At 41.4% G+C, this 15,016-nt stretch overlaps 3 non-coding genes across 3 annotated transcripts; 1 reads left to right on the top strand and 2 right to left on the bottom strand.

Annotated features, from left to right (window-relative positions):
• Positions 1 to 271: 271 nt before the first annotated feature.
• On the bottom strand, positions 272 to 378 carry LOC112084874. Its single transcript, XR_002898531.1, has one exon. It is a non-coding gene; the product is annotated as a small nucleolar RNA R71 (small nucleolar RNA).
• Positions 379 to 4,734: 4,356 nt separating this feature from the next.
• LOC112084820 lies at positions 4,735 to 4,841 on the bottom strand. Its single transcript, XR_002898479.1, has one exon. It is a non-coding gene; the product is annotated as a small nucleolar RNA R71 (small nucleolar RNA).
• A 10,047-nt stretch (positions 4,842 to 14,888) lies between these two features.
• On the top strand, positions 14,889 to 14,995 carry LOC112084837. Its single transcript, XR_002898496.1, has one exon. It is a non-coding gene; the product is annotated as a small nucleolar RNA R71 (small nucleolar RNA).
• Positions 14,996 to 15,016: the final 21 nt, after the last annotated feature.

A 15,016-nucleotide genomic window follows, 5' to 3' on the forward strand; every position in this document is an offset into this window, starting at 1 on the left:
CCCGAAGCTCATAAAATTGGTCAAGCAGAACCGGTTCCATGGCGATGCATCGGAGAATCCTATGGACCATCTCGAAGATTTTGAAGAAATCTGCAGTACCAAGCAATCCATCGGATTTCCTGCAGATTACATAAAGTGCAAGTTGTTTCCATTTTCTCTTTGTGATAAGGCGCATGCTTGGTTCAAATCTTTGTCTCCTGGTTCACTCGAATCATGGGACGAATGCAAGGCTGCCTTCCTTAACCATTTCTACACCACCGCTAGATCAAACATCTTTAGAGACAAGATTTATAGATTCCAACAAAAAGGAGGCGAACCTTTTCATGAAGTTTGGGATCGTTATAAAGGGTACATTAGAGAATGTCATCACCACGGTTTTACAGAGACATGCATCTTGAACACTTTCTACGAAGGTCTTGAATGCACATCTAAGGCACCTCCAAATGTAGCAAGCGATGGAAACTTCATGACAAGGACTGTGGAAGAAGCTTGCATCTTGATTAATAATCTTGCTGCAAGCAGCAGAAACAATTGTCCTGATCAAGGAAGAACATCATGTTCTACTTCCCATGATCATAAGGAGATTGAAGAACTTAAAGCCATGGTGAAATTGTTTCTCCAAAATCAGCAGCGTTCTGTTAATGTCTGCGAAGAAGTTAATGCAGCTGAGATTAATCATCAACCTGGAGCACAAGATCACGCCCATATGAATCTCCAATCTTCTCCAAAATCATCTCCAACCTCTCAAGACAACAAGCTCGAGCTTATGGTGCAACCACTTCTTATGAAGCTGCAAAGATTAGCAGACGATGTGGATATAAGAGTGGACTGCTTATACACTGACCTTAATGGTAAATTTGAAGCTCTTACCACTCATGTTGATAGCATGCACATGCAGTTATCGCAAATCATAGATAGTTCAAAAAGCACTGAAGCTATGGAGAGACGAATCACTGAGGTACATGAAGAAATCGCCCAAGACATCCGCAACCTTGAGCTTAAGTTAGACAACATGAATGATCTTGGGTACAAGTTAGACATCATGAATGATCACCTCAACAAGAACAATGAGGAGTCATTTCAGAAGTTCACTAACCTCTCAAATCATGTCAAGATGCTCGAGAAACAAATTGGACAAATTGGAGAAAGTGTGAAGAGACAAGATGGTCACCTTCCGGGAAAAACCGTAGACAATCCAATGTGGCGTTGCAATGTCATAATTAAACACTGATGGTGAGAGAGAATTCACGCCTATTCCTAGCAATCAAGACACCGAAGTTGAATCTCCAGCATGTCCGGAAGAGTATGATGCAATAGGCAAAGTTCCACACCAAAGGAAGCTTCATAAGATAAATGATTCAGTGAAGTTTGTCTTCCCCTGCATTATTAAAGGTAGGGAATTTTCTGACTCTCTATGTGACACAGGAGCAAATGTGAATGTCATGTCCAAAGCAGTTGCAAACGAGCTGGGGATGTTTGATATCAAACCTCCTCATGGTTCTGTTATGTTTGGAGACAATTCAAGCACGATTCCATACGGTTTCGTAACAGATTTGATGGTGAAAGTAGGAGGGTGTCTTGTTCCTGTTGATTTTCACATTCTTGAGATGGAAAATGACTCTCGCAGGACATTGATATTTGGAAGTTCATTCCTTGCAACAGTGGGGGCAGTTGTTGATTATCCCAACCGAAGAGTTTGTTTTTCTAAAGTCAAAAAGAGAATCTTTTATCCTGCAGTCTGTAGTGGTGGAAGCTCGTACTGTATAACCATCTACAAGGAAGAGAAGTCGATTTTAGACCCTGGAGATAACAAGGAAAGGTGCCAACACGTTTCTATACAAGCCCTTTCAGTTGAGCCTAAGGGAGTTGTCGAATCGAGAAAATCTAAGCACAAAGCAAGGAAGTCTAAGCGCAAATCAAAGAAATCTAAGGGCAACACTACCTCACCTGATGCAAGCTCGACATTGACTTCTCAAAACCCTATTGAAGACGTGGAGAAAGATGGTAATGCTAAAGTAGTCACCCCATAGAAACGTCCAACCCCACCTCCAAAAGCAAAACCCTCCGAGCTTCCTTGGTTTATGCATATCGCGAATTACCTAGCAGCGGAGGTTGAACCGCCACGATTCTTTGGCTACAACAAAAAGAAGTTCTTGCGTGATATAAGAAGGTACTTTTGGGATGAACCATATCTTTATAAGCAGTGTGCAGATAACTTGTTTCGCAGGTGCATCTCTGAAGACGAAGTTCCAGAAATCCTTTTTCATTGTCACGGATCTAACTATGCTGGACACTTTGCTACTGATAAGACTGTAGCGAAGGTTTTACAAGCTGGTTATTGGTGGCCTACCATGTTCAAGGACACCCATAAATTCATATCTAAGTGTGATGCTTGCCAAAGACAAGGGAACATCAGCAAACGACATGAGATGCCACAAAACCTCATTCAAGAAGTCGAAGTTTTTGATGTTTGGAGAATCGACTTTATGGGTCCTTTTCCTTCGTCTTTTGGAAACAAGTACATCCTTGTTGCTGTTGACTACGTGTCTAAGTGGGTAGAAGCCATAGCCAGCCCCAAAAATGACGCAAAAGTAGTAATGAAGATGTTCAAGTCGATCATATTTCCAAGATTTGGTGTTCCGTGACTCGTCATCAGTGATGGTGGTTCTCACTTCATCAACAAAGTGTTTGAGAATCTCTTGAAGAAAAATGAAGTGAAACATAAGGTAGCTACACCTTATCACACACAGAAGAGTGGCCAAGTGGAGGTATCAAACAGAGAACTCAAAAGAATTTTGGAAAAGACAATAGGACCAACAAGAAAAGATTGATCAGCAAAGCTTGATGATGCTCTTTGGGCATATAGAACTGCGTTCAAAACCCCATTGGGTACTACACCTTTTCAACTTGTTTATGGTAAGGCTTGTCATCTTCCATGGGATTTAGAGCTCAGGGCAGAATGGGCCATAAGAAAGCTGAATTACGACATCCAGACAGCAGGTGCAAAACGTTTGATTCAGCCAAATGAGTTAGACGAGATTCGCCATAACGCCTATGAGAATTCTAAGATCTATAAGGAGAAGACGAAGGAGTTTTATGACAGGAAAATAGTTCATAAGACGTTCTCACCTAATGACCAGGTTCTACTTTATAACTCACGGTTAAAGTTATTTCCTGGGAAGCTTAGATCACGATGGTCAGGGCCTTTCAAGATCAAAGAAGTTTTACCATATGGTGCTGTGGTTCTATGAAACCGTCAAGGAGGCGATTTCACTGTCAATGGACAACGTCTTAAGCCATATCTTGCAGACATTCAAGAAGAAAAGGAAGATCCGATCTCCTTAGCAGATGCGCCTAATGCCTAAAAAACGACCAAGTCAAGCTAACGACTTAAAACAAGCGCTTAGTGGGAGGCAACCCGCTTGGTATTTTACTTATTTCCTTTTGATCATGTGATTGCTTGTTGCATCTTTCTTTGTAAGATTCGGTCTCCCTTAAGTAGAAACCGTTTGTTCATTATTAAACTTGATACTCTATGCTTGTTGATTGCTTGATCTTGCTTAAGGTGAATTAATCTTGATTAAGTGATTTACAAAGGAATTATTGTCATGGGAATGAATTAATCTGCTTTTGGAGTCTAGACTAAAGAGTAACTTGCATTGCATTATTGTTCTTAGCATCATGAATCAATATCTAAAGCACCCTAATCAATGATCACATCTAGAGGTTTATCTTTAATCATTTGCTTAATCATCATCTTTCTTGTTTAGCTTGCTTGTTTTGTTCATTAATCATTACTTGTTTGCTTCTTGTTTAGGCTTATTTTGTTACTTGTTACCAAACCCCTTCTTTGATCACTTGACTTAAGAACTTATATTATAAACTAGTGACTAACTACCACACATATGGATTGACACCCCTTATACTACTTTGACAAGGGGATTGATAACCCTTCTAAGAGCTAAAAACTCTTAGTTATCAATTGGCGTCGTTGCCATACTGTGTGGGGATTGTTAGCATTAGTTTCTGATATAGTTTTTGAGATCAAGTTTAGTTTGTTTTACTGATTCCTTTTCAAGTTCTGTCTTTGTTTTCAGGTGAATGATCACAAGAGGTCAACTTAGAAGACAAAGAGAAAGAGCTGCTCACTTGAAAAGATTGGGAATGGATCAGCAAGTTGGGATTGAGCACCAGGATCAAGAAGCTGCGCATGGTCAAGGAGCTGGTATTGGAGCTAATGGGAACAGAAATCAGGTTCCACAGGATCAGGTCCATCAGGGACAAGCTCAGGGTAATCAAAACCAAGACCGGCCTCAGGTTAATCAACCGCAACCCCACCCAAACCCACCCAGGCATCAAGAGCCTCCACTGGTCTATGTATGAGATAATGACCGAGCCAATACACACCAATACAGAGCAGGGATTCAAGCACCACCGGTTCAGAACAATAATTTTGAGGTGAAGGCTTCTTTGCTAAACATGGTGCAGAACTCTAAGTTACATGGCTTACCAATGGAGGATCCTTTGGAGCATTTAGATCAATTTGACAGTGTTTGTGATCTAACTAAGATCAATGGTGTATCTAAAGATAGCTTCAAGCTCAGATTGTTCTCATTCAGTTTAGGAGACAAGGCACACCAATGGGAGAAGAACCTACCTAGAGGTTCAATACAGACTTGGGAACTATGCAAGTTAGCATTCTTGTCTAAGTTCTTCTGAACTTCTCGAACAGCCAAGCTAAGGAAAAAGATTTCAAGCTTCACTCAGCATTCTAATGAGACTTTTGGAGAAGCTTGGGGCAGATTTAGAAGCTATACAACTCAGTGCCCACATCATGGCTTTTCAGAAGCCTCTCTCCTTAGCACTTTGTATAGAGGAGCTGTTCCCAAGATCAGGACTCAGTTGGACACAGCATCAAATGGAAATTTCTTGGAAAAAGAAATCAATGCAGCTATGGAACTTGTTGAGAACCTCGCCATGAGCCAAGACACTTATGGGGAAGACTATGACCGATGCTATAGAGGAGAAGCTTCTAGTAAACAACAAGAGCTGGAAAAGGATCTAGAAGAGTTGAAAGTTAAGTTTGCAAAGCTTGTAATGGCCACTCGCAACTTATAAACTATGTGGCTGAAGAGAAGAGTTGCTTTACCAATGTCAATGAAGCTGGTCTTGCTCAAGAGGAATTTCACTTCATTGGGATCCAGAATAAGTTTCAAGGATACACTCCTCAAGGCTTTGCTTAACAATCTTATCAGCCACAAGCGGTTCAGGCACAAGGGAACAGCTTCACAAACCAAGTCAGCTTTCAGCAACAAAGGCCTCCACCTCTTGGATTCGGTCAGACACAGTTTCAGCAGGGTTCTGTGCCACAGCAAGGTCCTGATATTGGTATTGTTCTCCAACAGCTATTACAAGGACAACAAAAGCTTGATTCTAAGTGTCTTGACCTGACTTCTAAGATGGAGACACTAGGCTCTGAACTTAAGACTCTTAGAAAGAACAAGGGCATCTTCACTTCAGAAACTCAAGTCTCTCTTCCTGGTAAGCTGTTCAAAACCCCAAAGATTATTGCAATGCCATCTACTCAAGTGATGATCACTCAGCTGCTGTTCAAGAGATTGAATACCTTATTTATGGTCAAATCTCTGATGGGTCCAGCCCTAATAATGAGGAAGAGGACGCCATTATAGAGGACTTTATGAGCTTGTTACCTGATCTCAATGAGGACATTGCAAAACAAGGTGGAGGGGCAGCCTGTTGAGTTTGTTATTTGCAGCATTGGAATAATTTTGTTGAGAAATGGAACAATGCAGGGACTGTTGAAGTAAAGGACCAGCCGGTTACTCACGTACAGACAAAGAATGATGTCTCCAGCCTAGATTCACCAAATTTGAAGCCTACAGCACTCCCAAAGCTGGGTAATCTAGGGAAATTTACTATCTCTTGCACTCTTGGGAATGCCTTGTGTGATTCAGGCTCAAGTGTAAATGTGATGTCTCTTAACATGATGGAGAGACTTGGGATCAAGAACTTAAAGGAGTATCCTTCTTCCATCACTTTTGTTGATTCATACTCAAATAAACCTCATGGGCTGATAGAGAACTATCCATTGAAGGTTGGTGAGTGCATAATTCCAACTGATTTCATAGTCATGAAGATGAAAAAGACCAAGGAGCTTCCACCTTTGCTTGGGACTTCATTCCTTAACACAACAGGTGCAAGGATTGACTTTGATACTCAAAGAGTGGTGCTTACAAAGATGGATAAGGACGTCTCTTACCCTGTTAAGCCTCCTTTAGATGAATTTTGTGGATCAGCTGTTCAAGAGATAGAAGAGCCAAAGGTGCTTGAGATGCATTATGTGGGAAGTGTTGGCAGTTTAGGAGGAACTCAACCCCTTTCATCTGTGGAGAAAGGAGAACAAGCCCACATCAAATCTGTCTATAAGTATGAAAATAGAGAGCCTTCCATTAGATTAGAAGATATCTTCCCCACATGGTTTCCTACACTAAGTGAGTTAGAGCTGATAAAAAAAAAGGTGAAAGTTCTGAATCAAAAGAAAAGAACCTTGAACCTGAATCTTCTTCTCAAGACTTTCCTCTCACCCCTGGGACATGTGATGATGGAGCTGTAATGTACAAGCTTGATTGCAATGGAAAATCAGGACCATTTGCTGAACTCAGGACCGGTCTCACAAAGGCAATCATTGACAAGGATTCTGATGGTATTCAAGAGCTGATGCAAAAGGGTCTCAAGCTTGAGTTAAAGGGAAATGGGTCTGATGTTTCTCTAAAGGAGCAAAGCTCAGCTTTCATGCTTAAGATAATTGGCATGTTCAAGAGCATCAGTGCTCCTTCTCACCCAACCTAAGAAAGGTTTTGCAAAGTCAAACTTAGTGACTTTAAATAAAGTGCTCTTCGCAGACAACCCAAGCTTATTCTTGTATATAGATCTTTATAATCTTTTCTTTAGTGTTTTTGGAATGTTTTGATGGGTTTGCTAAGTGATCTCAGGTTCTAGGAAGTGTTCTTGCTCAATGGTTTGAAGGAACAAGTGCAGGAAGGAGTTTAAAGCTGGCGGCCTTGTGATTCAAAGGAGCAGTGAACATGGCCTCGGTATAGCCTATGCCGAGGAGTGGTATGTAAAAACCTCGGACAGACACCTCGCCCTAACTCATACCGAGGCCATGAGCTGATCCTTTTAGAGACTAAGTGCTGAGAGATTGATAACTAAGAGTTTTCAAGGCTCTTTGTAGAGGTTATCAATCCCCTGTCTTGTAGTACAAGGGGTTTATCAATCCATATGTGGTGTTAGACACTAAACTATGTGATCAAATTCTTAATTCAAGCAAACAAGAGTGGTTTTGATTAACTAATGACAACTACAAACTTAAAAACAGGATTAAAGACTAAAGATGAACTAAACAATGACAAGTTATATGAATATGATATGATGGAGGCATGAGATTCTAGACATGATAGTTGGTTAGGGTGCTTTGGTGCTAAACTAGGAATGCTAATGACAATGATGAGACATGATTCAAAGGATTAAGAACTCTAATCTAGGTTAATCCTCTCATGAAGGTATTAACCCCTATACTAATCCATTTCAAACCAAATCATCATTGTGAAATATGAATCAGCATGCATTAATAAACAGTTCTAAATGATCATTCAAGCAAATAACAATACATCATCATGCAGCTAGATTGTCAAATTAAGGTTCTCACTTAGATAAGGCTGGACTATTCAACGCTTGATTCACTCAACAAGTTCAAAGCATGGATCAGTCTTGATTTCATTCTAGTTTACATGCAGCAAAGAACTAGAAACTAGGGCAGTGAACTGAATTCTTAAAGTGATATTCTCTCAAGGAAAAACCTATCATTACTCCCTTGCATTGATGCAGCCTACATGAATATGCTACTAGACTCAATCCTAAAAATGAGAATGCAACTACATGATCATTTTTTTTGTGAAAATTTTTCATATTTTTCAAATTTTTTGGTTTTTTATATGCACTTAGATGAAACTACATGAATGCATGCAAGAATGTGACTCAAGACTCAAAGTGTAAAATAAAAACAGAGAAAAAATGATTAGTAAAGGATGAAACTCCTCCCCCACACTTAAATAACACAGTCCTTTGTGTTATAAATGCATGAGAAAGGAGTTAAAGCAAAGCAAACAAGTAAAATGCAAAAGGGAAAAGAAGATCTACATGCATATATACAGAGTTTTGAGTGTTTACCTCAATCACTGAGGTCTGATCCCAGGTAGTGGGATGGGTTGGAGGTGGAACATGATGGAGTTGAGTATCTAGGTGGGCTGCTCTCAGGTGAGTCTGGTAGGAACGCTGTGGCCGGGTTCACCCAGTCTTCTTTTCCTGGTGGTAACACAAGGTCATGAGCGATTGAGCTTTCTGCCACATCTTCTCTTGCATCTTGTTTGGGTGAGGTGGCTGGAGCTTTGAGTTTTTTAACCTTCTTCTTAAGTTGCCTAACACAGTCAACGAGCTTGTGGATCGTTTTGTCTTGCCATTTGCACCATTTCTGAAGGCTGTTAACTCTGGAATACAGCTTCCTTGTGTGATATCAGGCTCACCCCAAAAGTAAGGATCAAAGTGGTACCGGCCTGCTCCCATCCTTCTTTCAAAATCTCTTGGCTCCTCGTTCTCACAACCGGCGGTCCTAGTTGTGCTCTGCTCTTCAACTGGCTCTTTACCCTTGGAACTTGCAGTCCTCTTGCATTTGCAAATTGGAGGGTGAATGGCTGGGTTGTAGAGCTGATCTTTTAGAACAATAAAGGAGACATTGTGCCTTTCTGTGAGGGTGGTGATGGCTGGGTGTGGCAACAGAACTTGAACTTTCTCATCTTGTAAGAGCTTGAAGGTGTACAAGAAGTTTTCACCATTGCTTTCTGCCAAGAACCCAACCTTGGTGAGGGTAGCTTCATCAATCAACTCATTCTTGACCTCAACATCATCAAAGACAAAACCTCTTGCTTTCAAAATCTTTGTCACTAGCCATCCATTGTGCAACTTAGTGAGCTTCTGCCTTTTACCCTCACTCCAAGCAATTTCTTTGTATATCAGCATATGGCGTGCCAAGAATGCACCACTAGATGGGATGTAATGTGGGAGACGAAATTCTCTCTTGCTCCTTAAGTGACTGATGAGAGGATGTAGACCCATACCCAGTAGTTCCATATCAGCTAGATGAACCACACCATCATTGTGCTTGGTAAAGAACATTTGGCAAAGCACCTTGTGAGCATAGCGGATGGCTGGGTTTCTTATCCATGAACTCTTGCATCTTCCTCCTCTGAAACTCCCAAAAGCAATTGTATCCCACAGGTCAGTAATCATGTGATCAGGGTATGTGTACTTCAGTGTCTCATCCTGTGTAGGTCTTGGAAAGGCAAAGATCTCATCTAGTTCCTTGAAGCTTACATGGTATTGTGTACCATTGATTGTGAACTCTATGTGCCCAAGACCATTTCCCTCCATGATCCTTTGATCTCTTGGGCCATATCCACAAACTTCAAGGGATGCAAGGAACTCTTGTGTTACACCATCATGAGCCACATCTTTCATCTCAAAGAATCCACCAAATCCCATGTTGTTAAAAATGAGAGCTGAACCTCTTCAAGAATCCCCATCTTTTTCAGCAGCTCCATGTCAGGGAACTTGGTTTGCAGCACCTTTACATTCTTGAGCAGAGCAAAGTAGTCATCAAAAGTTGGTTCTTTTTCCTCAGGTTCTGGTTTTCTTTTTGCTTTCTTAACCGGCTGCAATGCTATTTCAGGATCACTCTCTGTTTCTTCTTCATCCTCAGCCACAGCCACCTCTTTTCCTGCCCTTTGAACAACTTCAACCAGCGCCAGTTCTTTACCAGAATTCTTTGAAGTAGAGGCCTTGGTTTTCTTTGGTGCAGCCACACTCTTTGCCTTCTTCTCAGCTGGATTCTTTGGCTTTCTCTGTTTCTTCTGTTTCTTGAAAACTTTATCCCCAAAAGGCATAATCTGATCCTCTGAAGCTCCATCTTTCTCTTTTTTCGATTTCTCCATGGCTGCTGTTCTTTTTGTTCCTCCCATCCTGCATTTTCTCAAACAGCTATGAGCACCAAAACAAGAGAATAACAAAAGTTTTCCAAAAGTTCACCAAGTTCATGTGTGGCACAGATCGATTTCACTAGAAAAGAATGTGTCTTAAGCTGGTTAAAAACTCAGTTAACTCAAAGCAATGGCAAGAAGCAATGCACACAAAGAGTTCAGCTTAAAACACAATTTCTATAAAAAAATCGAAATACTTGATGAATTTCAAGAAATTTCTCAAAAATTCCAAGAAAAGGTTATTCTCAAGCAAGATCCAAGCATTTCCTATCCATTCTACTTGCACAACATTCACAAAATGTTTCCAAGGTATCAAGAGGTCTATTAAAATCGATTCCATTTGTTTCCTGTTCATGAACAGTACACTAAGACATGGAAAAGGTGAGTTTTAACAGACTAAGTACCTTGGAATCTTCAAGTTTCGAGTGAAAAACGAATGTGCATCAAGAAACTAGCTGGGATTAAGAGTTCAGTACAGTTGGAATTCCTCAATTTGGTTCATGAACGAGAGAGATATGAGTGTTTAAAGTTCAAGAAATGGTGAGAAAGAGAGCAGACTCGTGTGAAGAAGAAGAAGGCTAGGTGGGGAACAGCTGTATGGCGCCTCTTTGACCGGTCAACGTTCGTACGGTCAACGATTTTCAAAAAATGTTGCTGCGCCATCGTTGACCGTGGCACGTGACCGTGTCAAAACCCGAGTATGCATGCTTTCTTTGTCGCGGCCTGGTTGTTCCGTGCCTCTTAACCGTGGCAAACCCCGAAGATCTGCTTCTTTTCCAACCTGTTGCCACGGTCAAATTGTCTTCCCGTGGCAAACTCCTCGTGGCAAGCACCGAGCCTCGGTCAATTCCTCTTTTTCCCCGCCACGGCCAGATCTTTAACCGTGCCTTCCGAACCGTGTCAAAGTCCGAACATTGGCCCATTTCTTTTTGCTTTGCCACGGCCAGATCTTTAACCGAGCCCTTTAACTGTGTCAAAGTCCGAACCCTCGTCTTTCCAAACATATTTTGCCACGGCCAGCTTGCGATCCCGTGTCTCGTGGCCGTGTCAAAACCCGAACCAAAGGTTCATTCTTCTTGCCTTTGCCACGGCCGCCTGCGGTTCCATGTCCATTGACCGTGGCAAACACCAAACAATTGCATCTTTTGCCACAGCCACACCTAAGACAGTGACTCCACCCTCGTGGCATAGCTAAAAAGCTTGCCACGCCTTGTTATCTGATCGTGGCCGGCGACCGTGCTCAAAACCGGGCATAAGCTTTTGCCCACTCTTTCATTCCTTTTCATCGTTTATTCACTTCACAAGGGTCCAAACTCAAACCTGTAACCTGTAGGCACTAAACAAACCCATCAAAACATCCTAAAACATAAAAAAAAAAAGAAATCAAAAGATCAGAAGCATATTTACAAAAGATAAGCTTGGGGTGTCTCCCAAGAGCACTTTGTTTAAAGTCTCTTAGTTTGACTTTGGAAACCTGTTTAACAGGCTGGTGGTGGATCAAGAAGGGGAACTGATGTAGCTTCCTGATAACTAAGGTTTTTAAGGCCTTAAGAAGGGTTATCAATCCCCTTGTCAAAGTAGTATAAGGAGTGTCAATCCATATGTGTGGTAGTTAGGCACTAGTTTATGTGATAAGCTCTTAAGTCAAGTGATCAAAGATGAGTGGGTAAGATCTTAAGTCAAGTGATAAGGAGTGTCAATCCATATGTGTGGTAGTTAGGTTCTAGCTCAAGTATGTATGTCGGTATCCACAAGCTTTTTCAAACAATGCATCACAAGATATTTTCAAGTCAAGTTCAAGGTTCTCACTTAACTAGAGTTGAGTTCAATTCAAACTTGCTTCTCAGATTCAGATCGTTTCAGACTTTGCAAGCACAGAAAAAGATTCACAAGCATATTCAGTTCAAGTTCTCAAAGTGATGTACTCTCTAGAAAACCTATCATTACTCCCTGCAAGATGCAACCTACATGAACATGCAATCTAGACTCAATCCTAAAAATGAGAATGCAACTACATGATCATTTTTTTGTGAAAATTTTTCAGATTTTTCCATTTTTTTGGTTTTTATATGCACTTAGATGAATGCAAAATGAGACTCAAAGTGAAAAGGAAAATAAAAGCAGAATAAACATGATTAGTAAACACAACCCCCCCCCCCAACACTTAGATAACACAGTCCCTTGTGTTATAAAAGCATGAAGGAGAAGTGCAAAGCAAAATCACAAAATGCAAAGAGAAAAATAAGCTAAGCTAGATGCATATTTACAAAGGTTTGGAGTGATACCTGGTGTGGTTCTTATGCAAAAGGGAAGTGAGTATCTGCACCTGATGAGGCCAGACATCACTGGAGATGGGTTTGGCTTGGCCTGAACTCCCTTGTGCGGCATGGACTTGTCTGGGACCAACTCGCACACTTAAGTAGCACACAGGTGTCCATCAAGTTTCCATGCCGTAAACCCTTTTCTCAGCCTTCTCACATGCTTCATTCCACTTTGTCCCTGAGCCATAGCCTTCAAAAGTTACCTGGGACCTGAGAACAGCTCACAAAACCCATCAAACGATCCTAAAACATAAAAAGAAAGGAGAGAAAAGATTAAAAAGATTATATACAAGGATAAGCTTGGGGTGTCTCCCAAGAGCACTTTGTTTAAAGTCACTAAGTTTGACTTTGAAAAACCTGTTTTTAGCTGGGGTGAGGTTGAGCACTGATGCTTTTCAGCACTTCAATGGTCCTGAGCAAGAAAGCTGAGTTGGTTTGCTGCCTTTGGGAACCATTAGACCCTTGTCCTTGAGATCCCATCTTGAGACCTTTGTCCACCAGCTCATGAATACCATCTGGGTCTTTATCAAAGATGGCCTTTGTGAGACATGCCCTCACTTCAGCAAACAGACCTGGTTTCCCATTGCAATCCAGCTTATACTTCAGAGATCCATCATCATCAACCCAAGGAGTGAGATCAAAGTCTTGGGAAGGAAGAGCAGGTTCAATACTCTTGTCTTCTGATGCTGAGCCATCACTCTTGGTGTTAATCATCCTTAGATCCCTAGGTGTAGGAGACCATGAGAGCAAGATGTCTTCTTCTCTGATCAATGACCCTCCATTCTCATACTTGTAACTATTGGGGTGAGAGTCTCTCTCCTTTTCCAAAACTGAAAAAGATTGGGATCCATCTAGAATTCCAGCAGTGCCCACATACTTCATCTCAAGTACTTTAGGAGGTTCTATCTCTTGAACAACTGATCCACAAAATTCAGCCAAAGGAGGTGTAACAGGGTAAAAGACATCCTTATCCACCTTTGAAAGCACCACTCTTTGAGTATCAAAGTCAATCATTGCACCAGTGGTGTTGAGAAATGAAGTTCCAAGCAATAGGGGGAGCTCTTTGGTCTTCTTCATCTTCATGATCACAAAATCAGTGGGAATTATGCATTCACCAACCTGTAGTGGATAGTTTTCCAGAAACCCATATGGTTTCTTGGAGTAGGAATCTCCAAAGGTGATAGAAGAAGGGTATGAAGTTATAGACTTGACCTTTAGCTTCTCCATCATTTCCTTAGACATTATACTAACACTTGAGCCTGAATCACACAAAGCATTCTCCACTTTAAAGTTGCCAAGAGTGCAAGAGATGGTGAACTTCCCTGGGTTACCTAGCTTTGGGAGGGAGGTGGGTTTCATCTGAGTTGATTCAGAGGTGGAGGCACTATCTGTTGGCTTTGCTTGACCAGTTGGCAGCTCCTTTGTTTCAATAGACACTGAATCATTCCCTTGCTTAACAGAAAAAACTGAACCGGCTGCCCCCACACTTTCATTCTCAATGTCCTCATCGAGTTCATGTAAGAAGCCCATGAAATCCTCTATAATGGCATTCTCATCCACATGAGTTTGTGCAGGTTCACTAGAGACTTGACCATAGAGAAGGTCTTCTATCTCTTTCACAGCAGTTGAGTGGTCATCATTGGAGTAGATGGCATTGCAGTAATCTTTTGAGTTTTGAAGAGCTTTACCAGGAAGAGAGACTTGTGGTTCAGAAGTGCAGATGCCCTTGTTCTTTTTAATAGCCTTTAGTTCAGCGCCCAGTGTCTCCAGGTCAGATACCATGTTTTGTTTTCCTAGTAAGAGCTGTTGGAGAACAACATTGAAATCAGGACTTTGTTGAACAGGTGGTGGGGAAAAACCAGGAGGTGGTGGCCTTTGTTTTTGGAATCTGAGTTGGTTATTGAAGCTATTCCCTTGATTCTGAACCGCTGGTTGCTGAAAATCCTGTTGACCTTGGGAGTTACCTTGGTACTGATTCTGTTGGACAAAGCTTTGAGGAGTGTATATTTGGTCTTGGGGGTTGGCCACGTTGTTGCTCCTATAGGACAAGTTCTGGTGTTTGTTGAAGTTGTTGTAACCATTGAACTTGTTTTGATTCCCAATGAAGTGCAACTCCTCTTGAGTGAGACCCTCTTCATTAATATTTGTGAAGCATCTCTTCTCCTCACTCACATAGTGTATAGGCTATTGAGTGGCAGCTAGGGCTTTGTCAAGCTTTATATTCAGCACTTTAAACTTCACTTCCAGCCCTTGGTGTCTACCAGAATCTTCTCCTCTAAAGCTTTTATCATAATCTTCCCCATAAGTGTCTTGGCTCATGGCTAAGTTCTCAACAAGTTCCATAGCTGCATTGATTTCTTTTGCCAAGAAATTTCCATTTGATGCTGTGTCCAACTGAATCCTGATCTTAGGAACAGCTCCTCTATACAAAGTGCTAAGGAGAGAGGCTTCTGAAAAGCCATGATGTGGACACTTGTTTGTGTAGCTTCTAAACCTGTCCAAAGCTTCTCCAAAGGTCTCATTAGAATGTTGAGTGAAGCTGGAAATCTGGTTCCTTAGCTTTGCAGTACTTGAGCTTGAGAA

Source organism: Eutrema salsugineum, unplaced genomic scaffold (assembly GCF_000478725.1).
Source record: "Eutrema salsugineum unplaced genomic scaffold, Eutsalg1_0 scaffold_4, whole genome shotgun sequence".
In the NCBI taxonomy this organism is placed as follows: Eukaryota; Viridiplantae; Streptophyta; class Magnoliopsida; order Brassicales; family Brassicaceae; genus Eutrema; species Eutrema salsugineum.